We start from the raw sequence: 25,844 nt of genomic DNA on the forward strand, positions 1-25,844 counted from the left end.
TCAGTTCCTGAGGACGGCTTCAATGAGACAACCCACCATGTACTCCTACATGGCCTCTCACCGCTACCTTTACCAAATCGTGCTCACACACTTAGCTCACACAGAGTAGGACATGTTCATCACCATTCCAATTCATCCCCGATGAATCAGACCTAACACAACTCTAAGCATAGCAGGCATGACAAACAATCATGAATGAGTAGGCACATCAGGGCTCAAACAACTCCTACTCATGCTAGTGGGTTTCATCTATTTACTGTGGCAATGACAGGTCATGCAGAGGATAAGGGGTTCAACTACCGCAGCATGAAACAGTTGCATCGTTGTTGTCCTAATGCAGTAAAATAGAGCAGAGCGAGAGAGTGGGATTGTATCGGAATGAACAAGGGGGTTTTGCTTGCCTGGCACTTCTGAAGATATTATAGTTCTTCATCGGTGTCATCGAACTCATCGTCGGAATCACGGCTATCGAGAGGGGACAAACACCGGCAACAGAGAAGGAAACACAATCAATGCAATGCACAATATGATGCATGATCATGACATAGCAAAATGAGTGTGTTGGGCTAATGCAACTACAACCAGATGGGTTTGAGCCATTTTGAACCAAAGATTCAACCCCAAACTCATCTTATGAATTTATATAGTGCTTTATCATGTTTTGATATAAACAGCAGGGTTAAGTTGCTTTAACATGCATGAAACCAGTACAGATGGATAGATTGGATTTTTCTGATCATTTTTCATATATAAATTATTTCATTTGGAGTTACAGATTAATATCTATGAATTTTAGAAGTTTAGGGTATTTTCTGGAATTTCCTGAATAAAAATAATTCCAGTAATTAAATTAATGCGTCAGGGTGACGTCAGCGGGTCAGCGGGGTCGTCCAGGTCAAACCTGACGTGTGGGTCCCATGTGTCAGTGTCACTGTTAGTTAATTAAACTAATTAGAATTAATTTAAATCTAACCCAGGTTAATTAGCAGGCGGGCCCCACTTGTCATTGACCCAGGGGAGGTCAAACCCCTGATCAACTGGGCTGACGCGCCGGCGTTTAGCCGCCGGCGAGGCCAGACGCGGCGTTGGGGTGCGGGATCCGTGCTCCGGCGACCAAATGGGCGGCGGAGAGCATCTACACGCAGCTGGGAACGAGCCGCATCGATTGGTGGTGGTGGTGGAGCTCGGGGTCGCCGGAATCGACACCGGCGACGAGCTGTGCGGCTTCCGGGGTACGGGTGTAGTCGAACCCGTCGCTAGAGCGCATGGCGAGGGGCGTGCGATGGTGCTACAGGCTCCTGGCGATGCGGTGAAGCTAACGGCCAAGGTGGTGCGACCGTTGGATGGCCGGAGCCTCGTCGGCGACGAGCTCGGCGGCGGCGCGTGCGGGTGAGCTACGTGCAGTTGCTACGGAGCTCGAGAGCGAGAATGAGAAGGGGGAGAAGGTAGCGGAGCTCACTGCGGTCACGTAGAAGCAACGGCGCGGTCGGGGACGGGCTGACAATGTCGGGAGGTCGCCGGCGATCTCGGAGCAGAGGCGGCGAAGTCGAGGGTGCAGGGGGCGATGCAGGCTGTTCGGCATTGCCTGACTCGGGTGAGAGGACGAGGGCGTCGAGACGGAGCTGCTGGACAGCACGGGAAGGCGAGGGGAGCACGGTGGCTGCAGTGGTGGCGAGCGGCGGTGACGAACCCGTTCGGGTGGGTGAGAGAGAGAGGTCCAGGGGAGGGAATGGGCACGGGGGAGAGCAGGAGGGGTCGAGGGGAGCGCGTGGCATCTCCGGGGACGTCCAGGGAGGAGCGGCAAGCAGGAGGTGGCCGGGGCGCGTGGGCGCGTACGGCGGCCACACGCCTCTCGTCCTACTGGCGAGAGGTGGGAGATGACTGGCAGCGGCGCTGGGCTGGGCCGGCCAGGTGGGCTGGCCAGCTGGGCTGCAACAGGTGAGGCCAGGTAGGTTTCCTTTCTCTCTCTTTTTTTTATTTGTTTCTGTTTTCTAATATTCTGTAGTCTTTAGGGCTTTATTAAAAATACTTAGACACTTCCAAAAATCATGAAACTACTCATGATCACTGTTGGGAATATATCCTAGAGTAAACATTTTAGTTTATGATTATTTGAGCATTTAAAATATTTAATAGCATTTAAATGCCCAAATGCAAATAGAGTATGATTTAATCCAGAGCCCAAATATGTCATGGAAAAATGTGCATCACCTCTGGTTACTGTTTCCAGCATTTTCCAAGAATGATGAACATTTTTGAAAGCCATTTGGATTTACTGGAAATATTTTGGTTGAACCTAGTGAATTCCTTTAATTCTAGGGTTTAGGCAATCCCCATTTCAAGTTTCTTTCAAAGTTTAAACATGATGCACACATGAAGTTAGCCTAGTGCAATGTCAGAAGCTAGGGATGTGACATCGGGTGTTTCGCCGCACGTGTCACGTTCTCTGCGAGGCATGAATAGAACAATGTTTTTTTAGGGAATGAATAGAACAATGCTAACAATGAGATGACTAGCAAATTAGATCATTTTTTATCTCCATATGGCACTGGGCTGCCGTGTTTCGTGCTCCTCCGTCGCAGTACTACTCCAGTGGAAAACATGAGTATACCGCACGGTTCTTTGCTCCTTGATCAGGTCGTCGGCGCATTTATACGAGTAGTCAAATCACAAGGCCCCGCCTTCCAGCAGTAATGAGCCGTCAAATCACAAAGGCCCTCGCCTCTCGTGAAACCGACCAAGCTAGACTGCCCCGCCCTCTAGCCTTTTAAAAAATGTATACTTTTGTACAGCAGTAGTATCGATGGATTGCGCCATGGAGCAAAACTTGAAATTAAAAAAAAAGGTGGTACATATAGAGAGCACTCGTCGCCAAATTATGCATATAGTACTATTAAAAAGGCTAGTCACAATAATGGTGTCCAGCACAACCCACCCCTCAAATAAAACTAAGAGGGTGCTTGGATGCGTTTTAGTCACATGACTAAAAGTAGTGGGACTAAAACATGCTAGCCTCACCCATGCTTGGATCCAAATACTAAAAAGGCTAAAATCAAGTTATTGAGCATTTATTATCCTCCAAACCCTCCAATCCAGAACTCGCCTGTGTTAAAGGAGAGGAGTTAAATGAGTAGAGAGAGGACTAATCCACATTTTAGTAGGGGTACCCCTGACTAAAAAATTTAGTCTCAAGACTAGTTTTAGCCCCTCTTTAGTCAGGGGTGCTTGGAACTTTAGCCTCTTAAAGAGACTATTTTTAGTCAGACTAAAATAAGTTCCTTGGATCCAAGCACCCTCTAAGCATCCTAGAATTCTTGGACAAAACTAAGCACCCTGAAATTCTTTGACAACTAAACTGCTGGCTATATGATGTTGGCCATATATATTGTATGTATATAATGTGAAGAAACGAGTGGTAGTACTATACCAACTAAAAGATGAAATGTAAGAAATACTACTATGTACGTACTGAAGAGTTAAAGTAACGAGAAGAAACATAACATAGTTCTGCTGGGGGCTCAGCACAACACACCCCTCAAATTAAATTAAGCACACCTGAAATTAAACTTTGCAACTATTCCGGTAGACACTGCATTAGAACCACCATGAGCAACGACACTGCCACCTTACTCGGAGTCCTCGTCCACGTCCTCGACTTCGTCCTTGTCCCTCTTCCTCTTGGCCGATACTTCTTTGCTTGAACCGCACACTTGGCTATTGCTCTTCATCCAACCCTTGTAGATATTGAAGCAAAGGTAGCCATCCATTGCAGCGTAGTGGATGTGGTCTATATCTAGTACATTCCGCTGCCATGCATGACGATGAAACGTGTATGGAGGTTTCTCCAGTTTACCGTACGAAGGATGAACCATGGCTCCTGCCAGGGTCAGCATTGAAGGCTGACGAGAGGACACCAGCCAATTCTTCTGGAGGTCGAAGGTGTTGCCTACAACGAGGCCTATCCGACGCAGGACTTCTTTGCCGTTACCAAAGTCTATAGTAACGAATTTGACTAGGTTGCTCTCGAGGAAGTCCTTAAAATCCTGGCACTCAACGTCGGCATGGCATATGTGGTAGACCAAGCATAAGTCATGCACGCAAACCTGGATCACGGCAGGCTTTTTCCTCTCTTCGTCCTTTAGATCCTTCTCTCGTCCCAGGACTGTGGTGTACTCAACATCTAGCCCAGCGACCTACTCATCATCTGAGTCTTCGAACATGAGTCTGCAGCGAGAAAGGCATCCTTTCACCGTCGCGAAAGAACGGGTGTAGATGACGTCGAACTCATCGCCGGTGATGGTTCTAACCTTGTACTCACCACCGATCGTGGAGTTTTGGGACGCCATGGATTTGGGAGGAGGGTTAGGATTAGTGGAACTGCTGTAATGTGAATGGACGGGACGACTAGGAGCAAACTGCCGTAGTATTGAAGGACGTGCGGGGATGAGTAGGAGTGAACTGCCAGCGTGTGAACGGCAGGGTAGTGGCTTTCCATTCTCCCATGATACGGGCTTCCGAGAGCCCTTGGATCTGAGATCGAACGGTTGCATGGCGTGATTCTAGACCTATGGGTGAATATCGTATCCTGGAGGGTTATTCTGCAAATTTTCAGCAACTTAGCATGCGACCGTTTGATCTCAGATCCAAGGGCTGCCAGCAGCCCGTATCATGGTCGCGCCTACCACGACCGTCGTGTCGCTCGCGCGGTCGCGCCCTTGGAGATTTAACACGGTGCGTTAGGCTATCTGATGTTGGCATGTCATACATAGTCATCACTTAGTCACTCATACCACAACAAGGTTGGCTATAAGTGTAATTTTTTACTCCTCTCTATCTCTTTCTTCGTACTCCCTCCGTCCCATAATATAAGAACGTTTTTGACACTAGTGTAGTGCCAAAAACGTTCTTATATTATGGGACACAGGGAGTACTAATATTTATTGCATTTGCCAAGGAGTGACCTCTTCCAATGAAATGGTGTTGCTAAGTTTGCTTCATTTAATTAGCTATAGACTCAAAATTGTCTTTTCACCTAGGTACACGCGCTTAGCACCGTTTCTTCCTTGGGTCACCAAACTAGTCTCTCTCTTCTTGATTAACTTGCCACATCAGACTTTATGCCTATGTGGCAAGCTTAAGCACCTGTAGGAGCAAGTAAAAGTAAGTACAATAGTGCGCTTTACATGGCATTTTTGCATATGTGGAGGAAAGAGAGGCAAGGAAAAAGTGGAGAAGTGGGCTCTCATGCAAGAGCCAGCCTCTACTACATGGTGGAGCATTGGGAGAGGCACCTGCATGGAGGTGGTCAGGAATCGGGAGACTCACGCCGGTCGTAGCGCCGCAGTTAAAATGATAATGGCAAGTCAAATCACGGGGCCCCACCTGTCCAGCAGTAACTCGCTGTCAAATCACACAGCCCTACGTTTGCAGCAGCCTACTCCCTCATCTTCTCGCGTCTCTGTCGAACCGACTAGGCGGAACTGCCCCGCCTACCGCGCAGGAAAAGCCCCGCCCTCGACTTTTAAATAGTATATAGTATACTAATTTTGTATCCATGGATTGCGCCTGCGCCATGAGCAAAGCGTCTAGAAAACGGCGGTACACATGTACGGAGTATACAGCACGCCCGTCACGTTCGCGTCGCACCCCAGACGGTCGCTCAGTCTGGCACGCTGCTCTCCGAATGGAACGCGCGTCATATTGCGTTTGCACACACATGTGGGACGGCAATTGAGAACCGACCATAGGCACACTCCCCGGCCCCGCAAGTCGGGTAACTTAATAGAAGAGGGAGACGAGCGATAGTACTAGAGAAGTGTTGTACTACGTTGGTGCCTGGACGATCCCTGCAAGACACGGAAGATCAGTTCGTCCATGCATGTGAACTGACTCCAGCAGACACGCCTAGATTGGCTATCGTCTACATATCGTGCAGGCTGTGTTGTACATGGCTGTAGTTGTGGTGAGAAATCTAAAAAAAGGTTTCTTGTCATCTCGCAAAATTAGGTGTCATGTGCTTTGGATCACTGCGAGGGTTAAACAACGACAACTGAGTTGGGCTAGTCATTGGGGGCAAATGCACGAACAGTGACTACTCGGCTGCCATCTAGGTCAAGCCGGCTATGTTAATTAGGACATCTATCAACAGACCCCTTTTCTACGAGTTTATCTTTAATTTGAGCTTTGTTCCTCGTCTAGTTTGTCCATCGGGATTCATGTTGTCTCCTTTGGGCAGTGAGGTTATGATTTCTTGTCATGTGGCATTTTTTCATGTTATATGTTATAATCCGGCGCTTCAGATCAAAATGACGACAACTGCGCCTCCGAGCCACGTGCATGAAGACTTCTCGACAGTCATTGACGAGGTCAAGCCGGCTCCGGTAGACAAAAGAAAACTAGTACTACTCCACTATATAGGCAGGAGCCTCCACGCTTGCTTGCTAGTGTTGCTCTCTTCACACTGTCTCGGCCTCTCCAGATCTAAACACGACAGCTGTGGCCACACTCTCTCTCTCTCTCTCTCTCTCTGCTCACCGCTGGTCACAGATCCAGCCGGATCCTCTCCGCCGGGGAAGGTGAGAAGGTGCAACGTTCACGCGGTCGTCCTCGGCGACGGCTCTTACCCACTGCTGGGCGCGTCCCGATCAGCCTGCCTTGCCGTTCTCTCCCAAGCACCGCTGGCGAGGGAGGGCCTCCGACCCCTTCTTCCTCGATGTCGTAGTGTGGGCAGATCCGGCCTCCCGCCGCCCACCTAGCGACATCCCGGCGACCATCAGGTATAACTTCCTTTGAAACTGGCCTTGCTCTACTTCCCGTGCTCCTGACGTCGCTGCATTTGTATCTTTTACTATTTCTCAGGCCCCCTCGTAGATAGGATCGATCGGATGTTCGAAAACCACCTAATTTTTTTACGTTTAAGAGGTAAAACTAGTTCATGCACTCGAATCTAGTACTACTTGGTTCAAACAAGGAAGAAAGGGGGTGGGGGTGGGGGAGGATTTGTTACCTGAATCTAGGACTTGGTCAAAAGAGGAAATAATGGGGGCGAAAAGTAGCAGAGACTGGCTATCCAACTGGCCTCTAGGTCTAATAGGGAAATAAAGGGAAACGCGGTACAAACTCAATATAAACCCGATCTATTGGTTGAAAAAGGAAAGAAAGTGGGGACTGGGGGACAAGTCAACAGAGTAAGTCCAGCACTAGATTTGCTAGCCTCACACAGTATAAGGTGGCTATACCAAACAAAAATGGGACCAACCCAGATATCCTGTTCTGATGTTTGTTGCCCTGAGCCACTGTTATGTAATGCCACTGGTAGAATGTAGCAGTCGCACTGTTAAAAGTAAGGACACGTTAAACCAATGTTGTTTTCAATGTAATGCCTCCAGTAATATGAATCAATGGCACTTCTTTACATGTCCTGCTAAAATTTCCCATTAAGATAAGTTGGTTCTTTTCGTTAGAAATGCAACTGTCCTGGTCCGCCTACTCTCCCGTGCCCAAAGTAATGTCATATTTAAAGGTTGTCATAATTAATCCTAATGCCCACACTAATATCTAGCAATGCCAGTGCTTTAGAAATTGCTATTGTCATTGTAGGATTGCCATTCAGATAAGGAACATGCTTCTTTTCATTTGATGCATGTTTCATCACTTGTTAGTCACCCTCCTTTCCACCTTTTTTGTGCAAACAGAGATATACATTTCACGCTCGATCTTAGTTGAACTGCACAAATGATATCCAAATTATAGTTGAGCATTCCAGGAGCTTCACAACCAACCTTGATGTTGCTCAATTTTATTGCAACTAATGAAGAAGAAGCTCTGTGGGTTTCGTTTTTTGATGGGAATGGAACCGGGGCTGGAGCCCTTTCCTTAAAAAAAATTAAGAAGCTGCTAGCTCACGGGACATTGCTTCATTTTAGGTGAACTGCACCAAAAGGTCCCATGAATTGAATCATCCATGTTGGTGACTGAAAGAGCCAGCTTCAGCATCCCAGTCTAAGCACCCTCGGCCTCCATCCTTGCGACGCACGGTACACCTCGTTTGCCACCTGCTCGACCCTAGTGTCACTGATAAAATGAAGTAATAATACAGTTAAAATAGAGCGAGTGTCATCTCTATCATTTCATTTCCAATGTAGATAAAGAAAGTGCTTCTCTTTGTTAATGTATGTTTCATCAACTAGTCCCATTGTTAATGTTTAAGCGTTTCTGCAAATTGGGGTGCTTAATTTTAGTTGATATGTACAAAAATAGAGATTTGAATGTCTCAAGGCGTCTCCTTGTACTACCGCTGTACACTGATGTTCATCACTAGCAGAAGGTGTATCTGGGAGACATGGGACGATGTCCAATATGAGGCGTACCGTATGAGGCGTCGCAGGGCCCATCTCGCCCTCGCAGCATGGCATACTATGATACAATCGCAATATTTTCTTCTATTTATTCTGTGTGTTTCATCAACTAGTGCCACTATAATGTAATCACGCTTTTTCATTATCTGTGCAAACAGGGTTATTCAGCTGCATTTTGGTGGAACTGCACAAATGTACGTATGGAACCGGCATATATGCAGAGTGCAAGGTGTGCCAAGTAAAAATTACCGACACCAACCATGCTGCATGCACGCATTGGCATCCACCACCACCAGTGGGATGTGTAGCGCTCTCTGTGGACGGATCTTTCTCGGCAGCAAATCATCTAACCAAATACTAGTAGCTTATATTGGCAGTTTTCTAGGGAGTACTCTTTTCTGAAAGAAGCACCAATCTATTTTTCTTTATTTGTACACTCTGTCACAACTTTGACCCAAAGGTCTAGAGCTATTTTAGGGTGATTGGCGTAGTACTCGGAGACTGATTGTAAGCATGATTTTCATTAACTATCACACTGATTGTAAGCATGAGCAGCTGGAAGATTAGGTTAGTGCGAAGCTTACCTTAAACCCTACCGCCACCGTTGAAACAAGGCGAGCGTCGAGGGAACCGTGGAGAACGGCGGGGAAGCGACGTCGTGCCATCCGGCCTCCTCTTGCGGTGGGAGAACGAATACTCCTGTGGCTCCGGCTGGCTCTGCACCCTCACGAACGGCACACCATACTCGATCGATTCGTTATCCTCTGGGTGCTTGACCTTCGACCTGTACGCCCACCACCTCCGCCTGACTGTCGCCTCGGGCGAATATGTCTGCTCCATCGCCCAGAGGAGATACTCGATGAACTCGGAGGACTGCGGCGTGACTGCCGCCGAGGAGTACATGTACATCGCCGCCCTCATCGCCGCCGTCTCGCTCTTTCGCATACATTGCCACATGGCCCGCACCGTCCTCAAAATCTTCCACTCATTGTCAAACCAACTAAGGATCTCCTTCAACCTGGCTAACTTTGCCTGGTCGCCGCCGGCGATCTGCCTGATTCGCTGCTGCATCCTCTCCATAGATGTCCTTCTGAGTGGTCCGGTGCTAGCTTTGGAAGATGGGAGGAGAGACGGTGGTCTTGCAATAGAGAAGAGGGAGAGGCGAGCGGTGGTTTTGGAATGGAGATGATGGAGAGGAGAGGAGGTGGTTTTGCAATGGAGAAGATCAGAAGAGGGAGAGGCGAGACGGTGGTTTTGGAATGGAGATGATGGAGAGGAGAGGAGGTGGTTTTGCAATGGAGAAGATCAGAAGAGGGAGAGGCGAGACGGTGGTTTTGGAATGGAGATGATGGAGAGGAGAGGAGGTGGTTTTGCAATGGAGAAGAGGGAGAGGAGCGTGCGGCAGCAATTTAGGATTGGACGAGAGGGTCGGCGCGCTGTGACTGGATCAAAATCAAAATCAATTTACCCTTCAATTAAGAAAGCGACCCCACATTAACTAGTCTCCCTTTTATTCTGGGTCATAATTGACCATGATTTTCGCACATAAAATATATGTTATACATTGCAAAAATAATATAATTTGAAAGTACATTCAGATAAGAACCAAACGATACAATTTTTGGTGACATGCATTCACATTTTGCTTGTCAAATACAGTACGTGGTCAAACTTTGACCCAAAATACGCAAAACAACAACAAAATACTTCCAAGACCAGCGCCGCTCTTCCGCTCTTCTCCTCTTAAACCACCGCCGCTCCTCTCCTGTTCCAATCTAAATGCAGCGTCGTTCCTCTCCTCTTCCATTTCAAAACCACCGCCCCTCCTCTCCTGTTCCAGTCCAAAACCAGCGTCGCTCCTCTCCCATTCTAATCAAAAATCAGCGCTGCTCCTCTCCTCTTCCATTCAAAAACCACCGCCGGCGGGTGAAGGTGCTGTGGAGAAGTAGATCGATGGAGGAGTACAACCGATACGTGAGGATCGCAGACGGCGACCCTGTGAAGCTAGCTAGGATGTTGGAGATACAGTCTTGGTTTGACAACAAGGACCAACTAGCGGCGACGGCGACATCCATGGCCAAATATCTACAACAGAGCGAAAAGGCGGTGATACTCCCGGAGGGAGTCGCGCCGGAGTACATAGAGCTGCTCCTCTGGGCCATGGAGCAAACAGATTCACCGAATCCGATCGTGAGGGAGCGGTGGTGGGAGTATCGATCCCAGATGGAGCATCCACCAGAGATTGAAGGATCGAGCATCTACAGGGTGCCGTTTGTGAGGGTGTCCTACCAGAGCGAGCCAATGGAGTCTTCGTCGACCGAACCCAACTGCAAGAGGAGAAAAGCAGTTGGCCCGACGACGCTTCCCCGCCATCGTCTCCCTCGCCGTTCACATCGTCTCACGGGGCGGCTGTCTGCCGCCGAGGAATAGGAGGGGGCTGCACCCCCCCCCCCAGCCCAATAGTCGGGCAGGTTGTGAATTGTCAGGAGGAGCTTAGGGTCGTCAGTATTTGCAGGTTGTGAATTGTGTTTTGTGTTGTGTATTTTGAGAGTACTTTCAGATATGAATGTCTTTTGAATTTTAGAATTGCAGTATTGAGCATATGAAGTATTTTATGAATTCTAGAGATCTATTTTTAGCACTTAAAAAATGTAGTTTCATAGGAGTATAAAAGTGCAGACAATGTGATTCTCAGAGAAGAAACTTCAAGTTTCAGTTTCAGATAAGAAACTGCAAGTTCAGTTTCAGATAAGAAACTGCAACTTTCAGAGGCAGAGCATTTATATTAACACGGCCTTTTCAAACAGGGTTAACATCATGTTGGAAGTTTTATTCATGGTCGAAAATGGAACTACCAGCTAGTTAAAACCATGCTGATCAACATTCATGCATAGCACATCTTCATATGATGCACAGCCAAAATGCCCACACAATGTCGAGTGTGCGAAACACAGAGAAAACGAGGGACGAAGTTTTAGCAAGTGTTGGACGTGGTTTTGGGCTGCCCCGTCTAGGCCTGCTCCCTCCTCCCCGCGGCCGGCTCTGCTGCCGCGCAGGCCTCACCGCCCCACCGTACTCCCATCGCTGGCCTAGCCATCCCTCTACTCACCCACACCTGTTGTTATTCTCCGGCGACGGCAGACGAACCAGTAAACCCTCGTACAATCGTACTCCCCTCCGCGTGGGAAACAACTGCCGAGTCTTCCCTGCCTCCGTGTCGTTCCCTTCCTAGGCCTCGCCGTCGTCCACCGCCCTGGTGCTCTCGGTGCAGCCTAGTCAACGTGGTCAACGACTGACATGCATCTGAAGTGGATTGTACGTGGAGAGGCTGACAACTGGGTCCACGGCCGCACGCAAGGAAATGCCTCCTTATTACGTGCAAAATAATGATTCCTCCACCTGACATCAGAGACCCACCGAAAGGGCCTCTGTATTTCATAAAAAAACGTTACCGCCGCTGACAGCTCGGACCCACCAGCTATATCTTCGCACGCAAGGAAGTGCCTCCTTACTACGCACAAAAAAAATGAATACTCCCCCTGCTAGCTGGGACCCACCATGGTGGGAGGCTGACTTGTGGGCCTACTAAGTTGACTGGGACGGGGTCCTTTGTCAACTTTAGTCAATATGAATGATTCTAGCTCCAGTGACCGTACGATGTCCATCCAACGGCCGTAGTGCTTCTTCAACCTCTGGTCTTCTTGCTCCAGCCCCCCAAAGCAGTGCCGGTCGTGCCGCATGCTCCTGCCTCCCGTGGCCGGCTGTGCTGCCGCGGAGGCCTCACCGCCCCCTACTATTCCCACCGCTGGCCAGGCCCTGCGGCGACGGCAGCCTCACACCGCAGCCGAACCAGTGAACCCTCGTACTCCTCTCCGTGCGGGCTTCCACTGCCGCGTCTTCCCCGGCTCCCCATCGTCCCCTTCCTAGGCCTCGCCGTCGTCCACCGCCCTGGTGCTCTCGGCGCGGCGTGGTCAACATGGCCACGGAACGACTTCCATCGGACGTGGACTGTATGTGGAGAGGCTGACAGCTGGGTCCACGGCCATAGCAAGGAAGTGCCTCCTTATTACGCGGAAAATAATGATTCTTCCACCTGACAGCTGGGACCCACCGGACGGGCCACTGTATTTTGTGAAAAAAAGTTTCCCCCTGACTGTTGGGACCCACCAGCTACATCTTCGCACGCAAGGAAGTGCGTCCGGGCAAAAAAAACGATTCGCCCCCCTGACTGCTGGGACCCACCAGCTACATCTTCGCAGGCAAGGAAGTGCCTGACAGTCGGGACCCACCTGGTCGAAGTGTACGTACATATATACTGGTGGATGTAGAGGCGCGCACGTGTCGTAGTAGAGGCGCGTACGTGTCGTAGTAGAGGCGCGCACGTAGCATGTACATGTACGTACAGCGGCCAGGGTGCAAGAAAGAAAATACGGCCACGTATGTGTACATACGGGCGGGGTCTCGAACGCCTACTCGCGCATACGTACGGCCAGGGCTCGTGTACATGGCTGGGTCGGAATGGAGAAACAACGTCGTCGTCGTGTTCATGGGGAGGCAACGGGATGCGTCATGTTCATGGGGAGGCAATGGAATGCGTCGTGTTCATCGGGAGGCAACAGAACGCGTGGGAGCCAACCGGCTGGGTCGGAACGGAATGCGTGGTCGTGTTCATCGGGAGGGCTTGGACGGAACAGGCGATGGAAACGAGGCCTGGCGTACCGCACAACGGAGGAAACGGACCTCCTACGTTCGGAACGGGGTCCTGTTGATCGGGAGGGGTGTGGCGTACCGCAAAATGGAGGAAAGGGACCTCCTACGGTCGAAACGGGGGTCCTGTTGATCGGGGGGTGTGGCGTACCGCAAAACGGACGAAACGGACCTCCTACGGTCGAAACGGGGGTCCTGTTGATAGGGAGGGGTGTGGCGTACCGCAAAACGGACGAAACGGACCTCCTACAGTCGAAACGGGGGTCCTGTTCATCGGGAGGGGTGTGGCGTACCACAAAACAGGACTCCACGGGATACTATTCATCTCCACCGTCGACCTCCTCCAACCTCCACGGGCTACCGTCGACCTCCTCCAGCCTCCACGGGCTCCTGTTCATCCAGCCTCCACCGCGCGCTACTCGACCGGCTACTGTTCAACCACCCCTCCACGGGCACCCCTCCACCGTCTACTGTTCATCCAGCCCTCCACACCACGGGGTCCTGTTCAACCACCCCTCCACGGGCACCCCTCCATCGTCTACTGTTCATCCAGCCCTCCACCACACCACGGGGTCCTGTTCATCCAGAGGCAACGCCACCGCTCACTGTTCATCCAACCCCCCCCCCCCCCCCCCCCCGCAACGCTCACTGTCATCCCAGAGGCAGCATCGATCGGCTTCAGTTAGCAGCAGTAGCAAAGGAATCGCTCGATCGGGTTCAGTTAACAGCCATCAATCAATCGCTCGGGTTCAGTAACGCGTAGCCTGCAGTGCAATCGCTTGGGTTCAGTTAGAGCCCAATGCCTCGCTCGGGTTCAGTTAGAGCCAATGCCTCGCACACACGCGCATACGTGTACGAGAGAAACACGCATCGCTCGGCCCCCGACCTCCCACCGTAACCGGGAACTCCCCGAAATTTTCCTCGCCCTCGCTTCTACCACGGTTTTTTCCGTCATGGATGGCTCAAAGAATGTCATGCAGCTGCGTCTCCGGCCCGCCCAGGACGAAAAGCCCATTTTCTTTCATGATTTTTTGTCATAGAAGTAGGAGCCCACCACATCTATGATGATACCGGGTTTTGTCACAATTATCGTCATAGAAGTGTCATATGTATGACAGAAAAAAATTTCGTTCGGCCCAAAATGTCACGGATGTGTCTTTTTTTTGTAGTGCATGTGAGATGTAGTACAAAATATCTTGGAGCACCGTCGGTGTATAGTACGCCTATGGCTTACGCGAGAAGGTGCGTCGGCTACAGTCCACAGCCGGCGTGTCAAGCACACTAGCTCACTCCCCAAAAACTACCGCCTCTGCATCCCTTGCAATATCGAAAATATCTACCGCCTGGAAGGTATTAATGTTTGATAGCACACGATTAGTATGTGCAGACTGTGTGCGATGTCTGTTACTCCCGCTCTGCTTCAGTCCCTTGATTCAAATTTTCAGTAGCCCCGGCATTTTACTCCCGCCTCTACATCCCTCACAATCTCAAAAATTTCTTCTCGCCCTTGATCCAAATTTTCAGTATCCCCGCCTTGTTACTCCCGCCTAGTAAAATTTTCAGTTGCCGCAGTATTTCCTCAAACACAACCTTGCTCCCCCCTCCCTCCACACACACACCCCAAAACCTCCTCTCACACAGACACACACAACCCTCAAAACCATTGGTAGGTCGCCGCCATCATCGGCGCCTCCATCCTCAACCTCTGCCCGTGTGCCGGGGAGCTCGAGGAGCCAATGGCCAAAAATAGGTTTATCGCGGCCTTTTCGCCCGACGCCGGCGAGGTGGCCGCCGAGGTGTACCCGTCGTCCTCTGCGGGCCCGATCCGCCGTCACCGGTCCCCCGATCCGCTCGCCGCCGCGCCCCTACGCCGGTTCGAGGACTTCCCTGTCCTCCCTTGGACCCGGCAGCCGATACCTTGGGGTCCGACAGCGGCGGTGGGGGACGTGGGTCGCCGAGATTACAGATCGAGAGACCCACACCCGCCGGTGGCTCGGTAGCTTCCACACGGCCGAGCTCGCGGCCATGGAGTACGACCGCTGGCAGGTCCGCTACCACGGCGCGGCGGCTAGGCTCAATTTCCCCTTCGGCACACGTCCGGTCCACCTCGTTTCACCGGAGCCAGGGTGGTGAGCTCGGCTATGGCGCGGGAGGACCACGAGGCGTGGGAGCGTCTCGAGGCCAAGGCCGCCGACGAGGTCTACATGCAAGAGCTCCGCCGGCAGCACCCGGAGCTCGTGGAGGCGGAGCGGGCGATCTTTGCCGGCGCCGAGGGCGGCGAGGTTATCGCGCTCTCCTCCGATGATGAGGTCGAAGGCGGCGAGGACGGCGTCACGGAAGGCAGTGAGGTTATCGCGCTCTCCTGTGAGGACGAGGTCGAAGGCGGCGGCGACGGGGCGGAGGGCATTGAGGTGGGCCCTGAGGACGAGGAGATCGACGTCGAAGAGTGGAGGAGTGCCTTCCCCAACGACCCCGATGACAATACTGGCCCGGACCCGGCTCGCGGCACACCGTATGTGACGAGGAAGGATTGGCTCGACCTCTACTTCGACCGAAAGTAGTTTAGCTTAGTTTAAATTTATGTTTTATGTTCGGTTATGCAAGACTATCTATGTTTATGTTTGAGTGCATGCTACTTTTGGTTGAACCTGCTTTGAACTTGATCAAATTGAAGTTTACAACCTTAAGTTTAGGGGATCGACTAGAAAAGGCCAAAAATTGCTGGAGTATATATATATCCACTAAGGGTTTTATTCCTTTAACTTTTTAAGGATCGCCTAGAGATGTCCTTATGACTTGTTAATTTCAGTTCTTCACAATGTGATGCTCTATATGTGCAACTATTTGTTGTGCAGTTCAATTTCATCAATAACAGTTTCAACAATACCACTATGAATTATGATATTTGGTTGCTGTTAAGGATATTGCAGTTAACATGCCTTTTCGTTTTTCAATTGTTGTTTAGCAACATGCATTGTACTGAATGACTAAATATGCAATCCCAGGCTACATAGCAACAAGGAAGAGTGTTACCTTAATGTTCTGATGATGTCTAGATATACATGTAATAAAATCTTATATAATGGGATGGATGGAGTGTTGTACTACATCATTTTTCAATTGTTTTTTAGCTTCTAATATTAACTTGGTGCTTTTAGGTACATATATCATTGCCAAAGATCCACACTTCGACCCTTTCTGTGTATGGGGCAATGAGATATTCATGAACCAGCATCAAGTGAGGAAACTGATAAAGATTGTTACTAAAATGGGTCAAAAGATGTCAATCGAACTATTTGTTTACACTTTATGCAAGACAACAGTGAACTGCAGGATGGTAAGTAAGAACCCTGTAGCCTTCTTTTTACTGCCCGTAATGAGTTGTGTTAGATGACAATATCTGAATCTTTTTTCTTTTGTAGTGGATCCTGAAGCAGTTTACTCAAGATTACCTCTCAAACTACATGGGGTTGGACTAGAGTCCTGCATGCCTTCTGCATCCAGGAGAGCACAATAGGGCCATTCCGCTTCACCTTGTTCAGTAACTGGAATGTATGTCGCCTCTTTCTTTACCATCTGTAATAGTACAAGTATAGAACCCTGGTACATCATTCTTTATTTGGTGCTTCTGCAATTCTTAAACATATGTACCTGTGAATCGAATAATGCATTGGTTGTTTGAACCTGATGGATATGAATAAAGCTATAGCCTACTTTCAAGTTTAAATTAGGTACAATTTTAAATAGCAGCAATTAAATTAGGGCGAAATTACGTTGTGTAGGTCATTACGGCACACACGGTTGGTAAAACACATATGTTTGCGATATACACCATAATCCGAGACGGTTCACAGAGAGGAAACGTGTGCAAGCATGCACACAGTTGCCGTTCGCAAAGCCTGTGTGATGTCAGACACTATCACATATGGTGCAGGAAAACTAAATGTGTGTGATTGTCTACCTATCGTACACGGTTTATAATCATGAACTGTTTGTGATGTGCCAGGCATCGTAAATCTCCCGTGCCTGGAATCTGCCTAGAATCTACCTGGAAAGCTCCCGTGCCTAGAATCTGCCTGGTTTTAGGCAGAACCACAAAACTCCGACTGCGATGGCAATGCGAGCACAAACGAGTAGCATGGATGAAGTGTTTGGGATATTCGAGATATCAGAAACAGTTATATAGGGACAACTGTATGCATCAAGGCTCCCTATCCCCGATGGTTTCTGGGTCGTGTGGGAAGGACCACCCTATCGCCCACACTCACTTGGCGACGGTTCCAAATGCCGTCACGGAAAGGGGTAAAAAACCGTTTGTTTAGGACCGACGCGCACCAGTGATACCATGCCAAGTTTCGTGATTTTGAGGTGAGTTTTGGATTTACAGTAATTTTATAACCAGGTTTCTCAATGTTTGCTGTCGAGTCGGCACTGCCCTGGATAGGCTTTTTCCTCGTGGGTCCCAAATGACAAATCCAAATCTGTCACTACCATGCTACCTTTCTTATTAAGAATTACAACCCATTTGGTGTGCTAGCTGAAAATAAGTTTGTGGGTGCTGGTGGGCGCTAAGAACTTGCGGGTTCTATAATGAACAAAGATCTCGAGGATCCCGCGAGAGTGATGTTCTTTCCCTATGTTGTGAATTCTTATAATATTTATGTCTTAATTAAAGAAATGGCAAGCCATTGGCCCAGTATGAAAGAAAATATGGGTCAAAACCGAGTTGAAAAGGGAAACAATATCTAACTCCAGCTTAGAAACAGTACAAAAGCACAAGGATTAATTGCTCATCAGGTTTAGACAAAATCCAGATTGAACAGGACAATGACATCTAACTCAACCAAAGTTTTCGGCAGTCACAATCAAATGGATCGGTCTGATCCATAAAATCAAGATCCCCGGCCAGAAATTCTACTGGTACATGATGACAAGCTATTGTAAATAGAAGCCGAGCACGATCAGAAGCCCTTAGGTCCACTTGAAACTTCTTTTTATGTTGTTCAACACTTATAGCCGTAAAAAAATTCTTGTCGAAAAACTTAATCCTCATGGACAATAGTGCCCTCGCATTCAACATGAACAATGTGACAAAGCTAGTGTTTGCATTGTGGGATGCATATCCTTCCAGTGTTACTGTCTTCAAACGAATGTCATGAGATCTGAGAAAATCCCGGTGCTTCTTGAACCATCGATTGGTTATACCTTTTTCTCCACGTGTTAGTGCCTAAATAGATATGAAGATTGAAAACAGTTAATGTCTAAAAAGATTATGTTGAAAGAGTGATAGCTCAACGATTAATTATAGTACATTATATATGGGCTTTCAATGTGCGTGAAATCATCACCTTTATATACAAATTCTCCAGACATGGAAAGCATTGCAGCAAGCCAATAATCATGTTCAGATAAAAACACCACATACTGATATGTAAGGTCTTGACAGAATTCACTACCACTGATAGGATGGACAAGCTCTTCATTGAGCATAGAACATAATATTAGTACCAAAAGTGTAGTCCAAGATGATACTTAACTTATGCGCACAAATGAAAAAGGCAGATTACAAAAGTTTACGTGAATAATATACAGTACCTCAATAGGTGTGGAGCCAAACACCATCTTGAACCATCTAAAAGGATCACGAATTGCACCCAAGGTCTCCAGTTTAGGCGTAGAGACTATAGTTATTTGCGAAGGTACTATACCAGAATCAAGGAGCAACCTTTGAAGTGAAGGGGCATTTTCGATGATGAGATCATGTCCAAAAAACAAATTCCCATGCTTACAAGGTCGGTGAAAGCACAAGTGCTCCCTGGGTGGTTTGGTAATTAATGTCAACATATCTCTTGTTGGACTAATGTTTTCATCTAGTATATTTCAGACGAGTTCAACAGATGGAGTGGCGTGGACAAGAGGATATGGAACCCCTTTAAGGTGCTAAGGATAAAGGATTGGCTCAAGCTCAAAAGCTCGAGACTCTACATTTTACTTTTAGTGATCCAAGATCACATTGAGTCCATAGGAAAGCCAATACTATTAAAAGGGGATGAGGTGTTGCTTAATGGCTTGCTTGCTCAAAGTGCTTAGTGATATGCTCCAAAACCCTCAACCATTTTCTCATATCCACATATGTCCCAAACCAAAAGTCAAACTCGGCCCCATCGAATCTTTCTATCGGGCGCCACCGAGTTCAGTTGACATAGCCACTGCCAGAAACCCTAATCAATTCGGTCTCACCGATGGGATCTCGGTCTCACCGAGATGGGCTTGCAAACTCTCTGGTTCCTGTTGCATTAAATTCAGTCTTGCTGAGTTTCGTAATTGGTCCCACCGAGTTTGCCTGACCAACTCTCTGGTTAGCCTATTACCAAAATTGGTCCCACCGAGTTTGTGTAATCGGTCAAACCGAGATGAGGTTTTACCCTAACCCTAGCACATCGGTCCCACCGAGTTGATCATGTCGGTCCCACCGAAATGCCTAACGGTCACATTATGAACTAAATTGGTCCGACCGAGTTTTTTGATTCGGTCCCACCGAGTTTGGTGATTTATGTGTAACAGTTAGATTTTGGGTGGAGGCTATATATGCCCCTCCACCCAATCTTCACTCGTGGGGAGAGCCATCAGAACATACCTACACTTCCATCATACATTTTCTAAGAGAGAACCACCTACTCATGTGTTGAGGTTAAGATATTCCATTCCAACCACATAAATCTTGATCTCTAGCCTTCTCCAACTTGCTTTCCACTCAAATCATCTTTCCACCAAATCCAAATCTGTGAGAGAGAGTTGCTATCATTTGAAGCACAAGAGCAAGGAGTTCATCATCAACACACCATCTATTACCTTTTGGAGAGTGGTGTCTCCTAGATTGGTTAGGTGTCACTTGGGAGCCTCCGTCAAGATTGTGGAGTTGAACCAAGGAGTTTGTACGGGCAAGGAGATCGCCTACTTCGTGAAGATCTACCCTAGTGAGGCAAGTCCTTCGTGGGCGATGGCCCTGGTGGGATAGACAAGGTTGCTTCTTCGTGGACCCTTCGTGGGTGGAGCCCTCCGTGGACTCGCGCAACCGTTACCCTTCGTGGGTTGAAGTCTCCACCAATGTGGATGTACGATAGCACCACCTATTGGAACCACGCCAAAAATCTCCGTGTCTCCAATTGCGTTTGCACACTCCAATCCCATCCCTTTACATTCTTGCAAATTGCATGATTTACTTTCCGCTGCTCATATACTCTTGTCATGCTTGCTTGATATGTATTGTGAATGTTTAATTTTGTGCTAAAACTCCACCTTAACTTGAAGAAAATAAAAACTGCAACTTTTTCTTGTTAAGAGTCTATTCACCCCCCCCTAGACACCTCTTCTTGATCCTTTCAGTGGGGCGACTTTATTTTGAGACAAAAGATATGAATTTCCATTGCAAAAAAAAGCAGCAAGTGCTCCAGGGTAGGGCAGCTGGAGTGGATGATGTTGTGCAGTGCGGCCTCCGACAGATCAAACACCACAAGTGCAAGTTTTTTTAGCAGTGGGAGTCGAAGCATTTGTACCAGATTGTCTGCTAGATGGCACCTGGCAAAGGTGGCGGTGTGGAGAGAGGAGGAAAACCACGTGATGGACATCGGTGGTGAGGGCACAGATACATCGGTTCGTGGTATGTTACATACATAGTCATGGTAGAACTCAAGCTGCTGGAGTTTATCGAATTGACGGGATGTTAGCCAAGCGGCCACCATGCAAGGTATGTCCAGCAGGTAGCATGTCGGGATTCAGATGTGTTGAACGGAGCCCTCGTGGGAGGAGATGATGGCTCCGGGGAGTTCAGAATCATCATCGACAGATAGGTGACGACAATCGAGATTAAGAGGCGCGGTGCACCATAGAGTGCGCCACCGAGATGCGAGGACTTGTATGCGGCAGCCATCCTTGGTGGGGAGAAGGGAGATGGTCTCCCCAAGGATTCCGTCCGGGAGATCGCTGATGCGGTCCGTCGGAGATTCTACTGGTTCCTCAGGTCCAGGGGGCGCTTCTGGCCGCACAGCTGGGTCCAAGATCTACATCCGGCGGCGGCGCTGGTCGGAGCCTCATCTGTGTACATACTAATCTGAAAGAAAAAAATGGCATAACATGTAGGACATTCGAAATCAATTCTCAAGATCAGGAAGAAAAAAGGCACAAACATATATGTAGTACATTCAAAATCAATTCTCAAGATCTAGCCATGAAATATTAGCATGCAAGCTAACCCTAGTCGGATTATTAGCAAAAATCATTTGTACAGAACAAATAATTAATCACTAACTCTATACAGATAACATTTAAACAATCAATACACTACGTGCATCTAACGGATCTTAATTACTCTGATTTCATGGACTGAGAGAACATAACCATAGGATTTGTATTCCAGAAAAATTATAGAGGGGCGGGGTGGGGGGATTAACCAAAGAAAACACTTGATATGTTTGCCGCACAAATGGGTATATAGATGAGTAACCGGTTTTCCGTCGGAGTCGCAGTTGTTGCCGGAGTAGCTGTTGACCTCCGGCTCCGGCTAGGGGGGCACAACGGCGCCGACAAAGTCAAGGTCGTGCTACTGCCCACGTGAGACCTCGTCGGCGGCGACGGAAACCTTTGTGGCTAGCTTCATGCGTTGTGCGGGTGCTTCACCAGCCCCGGCGTCGCCACTCCCTCCGATGGTGTGCTTCGGCGGCATCATCATACACTCTAGAGTCCAGACGTTGGTGACCGCTGTGGACCAGGGGTGCGGCCGCCTATTATGGCCGGCGGCTCGGGCGCGGAATTAATACGGACCAGTGGGAGCAAGGCAGGCTGCGGTCAAAAGTTGTCTCGCCTCCCGGTGAGCCTACGCGGCGGACGTCTGCCATTCCTACCATCGTTTCACACAGCTACTCGCACGCCTCCCCGTCAATTCACACACATGCACGCACGCCTCCCCGTCTGCCTACGCGGCGAACTGCTCGCATGCGTCCTGTCAACTCACGCCTGCTCACACGGCACATTGGGCCTGTGGCAGCACACATATTTTTTGGTTTATTTTCTGCCGCTTTACTGCTTCACTGAACCGTTTGAGTTGAAGAGATGCACAAATCCTGCGTTGAACATCTCCCACGCTTCCCGGTGAACCTGCGCACCGGACGAGTCTTGGATTTACTAGAATTTAAAAACCATGTATCTCAACGTTTTGCCGGCAATCAACGGTGCCCTGGTGTTTGGAATTCATTCCCATTTCTTGCATGGGACGTAAGCATGCACCCAAGGACAAAGATTTGATTTTTTAACCAATTTATATGCACTGGAGCATGTGCATGTAGTTCAAATTTGAATTATGCACATACATGCATTGAGAACTCAGTTAATGCATAAAAATGTCCAAACGAACCCCGAAAAATCATAAAAATTGACACAACACTCCTGTTGTTCTATGTTGACACGAGAAATTTTTTGAAACCAATAAGAGGCAATGGATATCGTTTCGTCCCCAAAGGTGGGACGTTCCCTCACGAAACCCACATGCTTGTTGTGAGAAGCTCTGGTTTGTGAGAAGCATATACCCAAACCTGCCCCAAATGGGACAAAAAATTTACCACGACATGTTGATGCCGCTCCATGATAGCATGCCAAGTTTCATGAATTTCAGACGAGTTTTGGATTTACTAGAATTTAAAAACTAGGTATCTCAATGTTTGCGGCCGAGTGACGGTGGCAGGGTGTTTGACTTCATTCCCATTTCTTGCATGGGACCTAAGCATGCACCCAAGGACAAAGATTTGATTTTTCAACCAATTTATATGCACTGGAGCATGTGCATGTAGTTCAAATTTTAATTATGCACATAAATGCATTGAGAGCTCAGTTAATGCATAAAAATGTCCAAACGAACCCCGAAAAATCAAAAAAAATAACACAACACTCCTGTTGTTCTATGTTGACACGAGAAAATTTTTGAAAGCAATAAGAGGCAATGGATATCGTTTCGTCCCCAAAGGTGGGGCGTTTCCTCGCGAAACCCTCATGCTTGTTGTGAGAAGCTCTGGTTTGTGAGAAGCATATACCCAAACCTGCCCCAAATGGGACAAAAAATTTACCACGGCATGTTGATGCCGCTCCATGATAGCATATGCCAAGTTTCATGAATTTCAAACGAGTTTTGGATTTACTAGAATTTAAAACCAGGTATCTCAATGTTTGCGGCCGAGTGACGGTGGAAGGGTGTTTGACATTCATTCTCATTTCTTGCATGGGACCTAAGCATGCACCCAAGGACAAAGATTTGATTTTTCAACCAATTTATATGCACTGGAGCATGTGCATGTAGTTCAAATTTGAATTATGCACATAAATGCATTGAAAACTCACTTAATTCATTAAACTGTCCAAACGAACCCCAAAAAATCACAAAAAATAGCACAACACTCCTGTTGTTCTATGTTGACGCGAGAATTTTTTTTAAGCAATAAGAGGCAATGGATATCGTTTTGTCCCCAAAGGTGGGGCGTTCCCTACCAAAACCATCATGCTTGTTGTGAGAAGCTCTGGTTTGTGAGAAGCATATACCCAAACCTGCCCCAAATGGGACAAAAAAATTTACCACGGCATGTTGATGCCATTCCATGAAAGCATGCCAAGTTTCTTGAATTTCATACGAGTTTTGGATTTACTAGAATTTACTAGAATGTAAGCGCCACTCTCATATTTTCCTTTTTTACAAACTAGTTTCCCTAGAATGGTTAAGTCCACAGTAATAGTTATTTCATTTGTTGCCCTATCCAGCAACTTTTCCCTATCTGTATTTATTTCATGTCACTGGCTTTTGTGTGTTACACCCGTATTTTTCAGTTTTCATTCCTTCTAATTTAATCTCACCTGCTCCAGTTTTCAAACATAGTCTCAATATATAGTATCTTGTCTTGGTAACATGAGTGAAATTGCTGCTCTTTGTCCAATTCAGTTTCTCGAATATACACATCGACCTGTAGTCTCCTTTTCAGTGCTGAATTGTCTTGTTTTATTGCAATGGTCCCACCAGTGTCCAGGTGGAGTCCAGAGACTTGAGTGTAACATGCTCTCTGTTTCTCCAGCATACACATAATCCGACTATAAAATGTACACAGTGCTTTTAGTTTCTACTGTTCTTGCTTGACATAGCCTGGCAAGTTGAAGTTTAACATGCTTGACTTTTAAGTTCGACCTTTGTCATTTGTTTGGCCATTGACTTTACTGAGCTGGGGAGACTCATTCTTTTGATCTTCCTTTCTTTCGTTTGAATTTTTGGGGAATGGTCAGAGGTACTTCTCCCAGACGGATTAATAGGATTAATATCACCTTTTCATAAATAACTTAGAATATTGTCTCCTCTGAGGATCATGTGCTTGGAGTAATCAAGCAGGACATGCTGTTGGCTCACTCGCGTATCTCCTGGAGCACATTTAGGGAAAACGAGCCTGATCCAGAGTCTGATTAGCTGTAATTTTAAGTTTGTTTTGAGGGCCACTGGGAGCCATGATCCCTTTCTCTGTAACTCAACTATACTTGCTTCTCTTCTGAAATGCATCGGCAATACAACTTCCATTTTCCTCAAAAAATAGATAACATGAGAGGCTAATTCATTTAATTTGCGATGTTTGTACATGCTAATTATGTTATTTCTTATTTGTGTCAAAAGCTTCTACTCACAATGACATTATATATAATACTTTGAGTTGATGGATAAAATTATATATATATATATACTGTATATCACTATTCAACTGTAGTTCTTCAGCCCTTATTTAAATTTTATGCTGACTGTAGTTATATGGAATTTCTAATTTCTGCATCTCCCAACAGCATAAGATAGCTTTGAGTGGTACTGATTCTACAGCTCTTGTTATTGCTACTGCCGCGTGCTCACTAAAATGTGTGAAGCTCCTGCTTGAGGTATGTCATCTTCTCACATCAACTTACAGGTTACTGTGCTAATGTGAAAAGAAAGGGTTATATTACTTAGTTTCTGTAATTTTCCTAAAATGGTTATGACAATGATGAATTGCAATTTGTATGTTTGTTCTTGTGAAGTATATAACCTGTCATCTTTTGTTAGGCTGGTGCTGATGTGGATGGTATTGGTAAAGATACACCCTTAATAATTGCTGCCCTTGCTGGCTCGACTGACATCCTTAAGTGCTTAGTTCTGGCTGGTGCAGATGCTAATGTTACTGACAGTGTAAGCTCTTTTTTTACCTTACTGCTACATGGATGCTCTCGTCAAAACTTAGCAGGACATATTCTAATACACGGTTCGTTTAGCAGGTCATTGCTAAACATATTACTGGTTTTCCATCTTCAGTTTGTAAACTTTAAAACAAATGTCTTGATGAATTCTATTTTGTGCATTTTTGGTCCATTTAGATTTACCATAACAGCGAAGCTACATTTTAAATTCAAGACCCTATTCTGTTTGATTATTTGGAGAAGCATGTAATGGCTCTAGGCTATCTACTAAGTAGGAAGAACTTACCTTGGAGTTCCAACTTTGACCAATTTCGAACTTACAAAGAACATTGGATTGTTGGATGAAATATATAAGTTACCATCATCAGTTTTGAGAAAAAATGAAGCTGCGATTGCAAAATCAGCAGGAGTGTGACGCCCGAATAATCAGACTACAGTAATTCCCTGTTAATGATGCCACATCACCTCGATTACTGTTGCTAATCTTGCGTTAGTTCAAACCGATTCAAAATTCAATTTTAAAACAAAGTCAAATAATTA

The 25,844-nt window shown here is 47.3% G+C and overlaps 1 long non-coding RNA gene across 1 annotated transcript; it reads left to right on the forward strand.

The window, feature by feature from the left end:
- The first annotated feature begins 24,823 nt into the window (after window positions 1–24,823).
- LOC141021240 (uncharacterized) lies at window positions 24,824–25,844 on the forward strand. Its single transcript, XR_012181565.1, has 3 exons — window positions 24,824–25,010; window positions 25,174–25,296; window positions 25,383–25,844. It is a non-coding gene; the product is annotated as an uncharacterized lncRNA (long non-coding RNA).

This window comes from Aegilops tauschii, chromosome 4, assembly GCF_002575655.3.
Source record: "Aegilops tauschii subsp. strangulata cultivar AL8/78 chromosome 4, Aet v6.0, whole genome shotgun sequence".
In the NCBI taxonomy this organism is placed as follows: Eukaryota; Viridiplantae; Streptophyta; class Magnoliopsida; order Poales; family Poaceae; genus Aegilops; species Aegilops tauschii.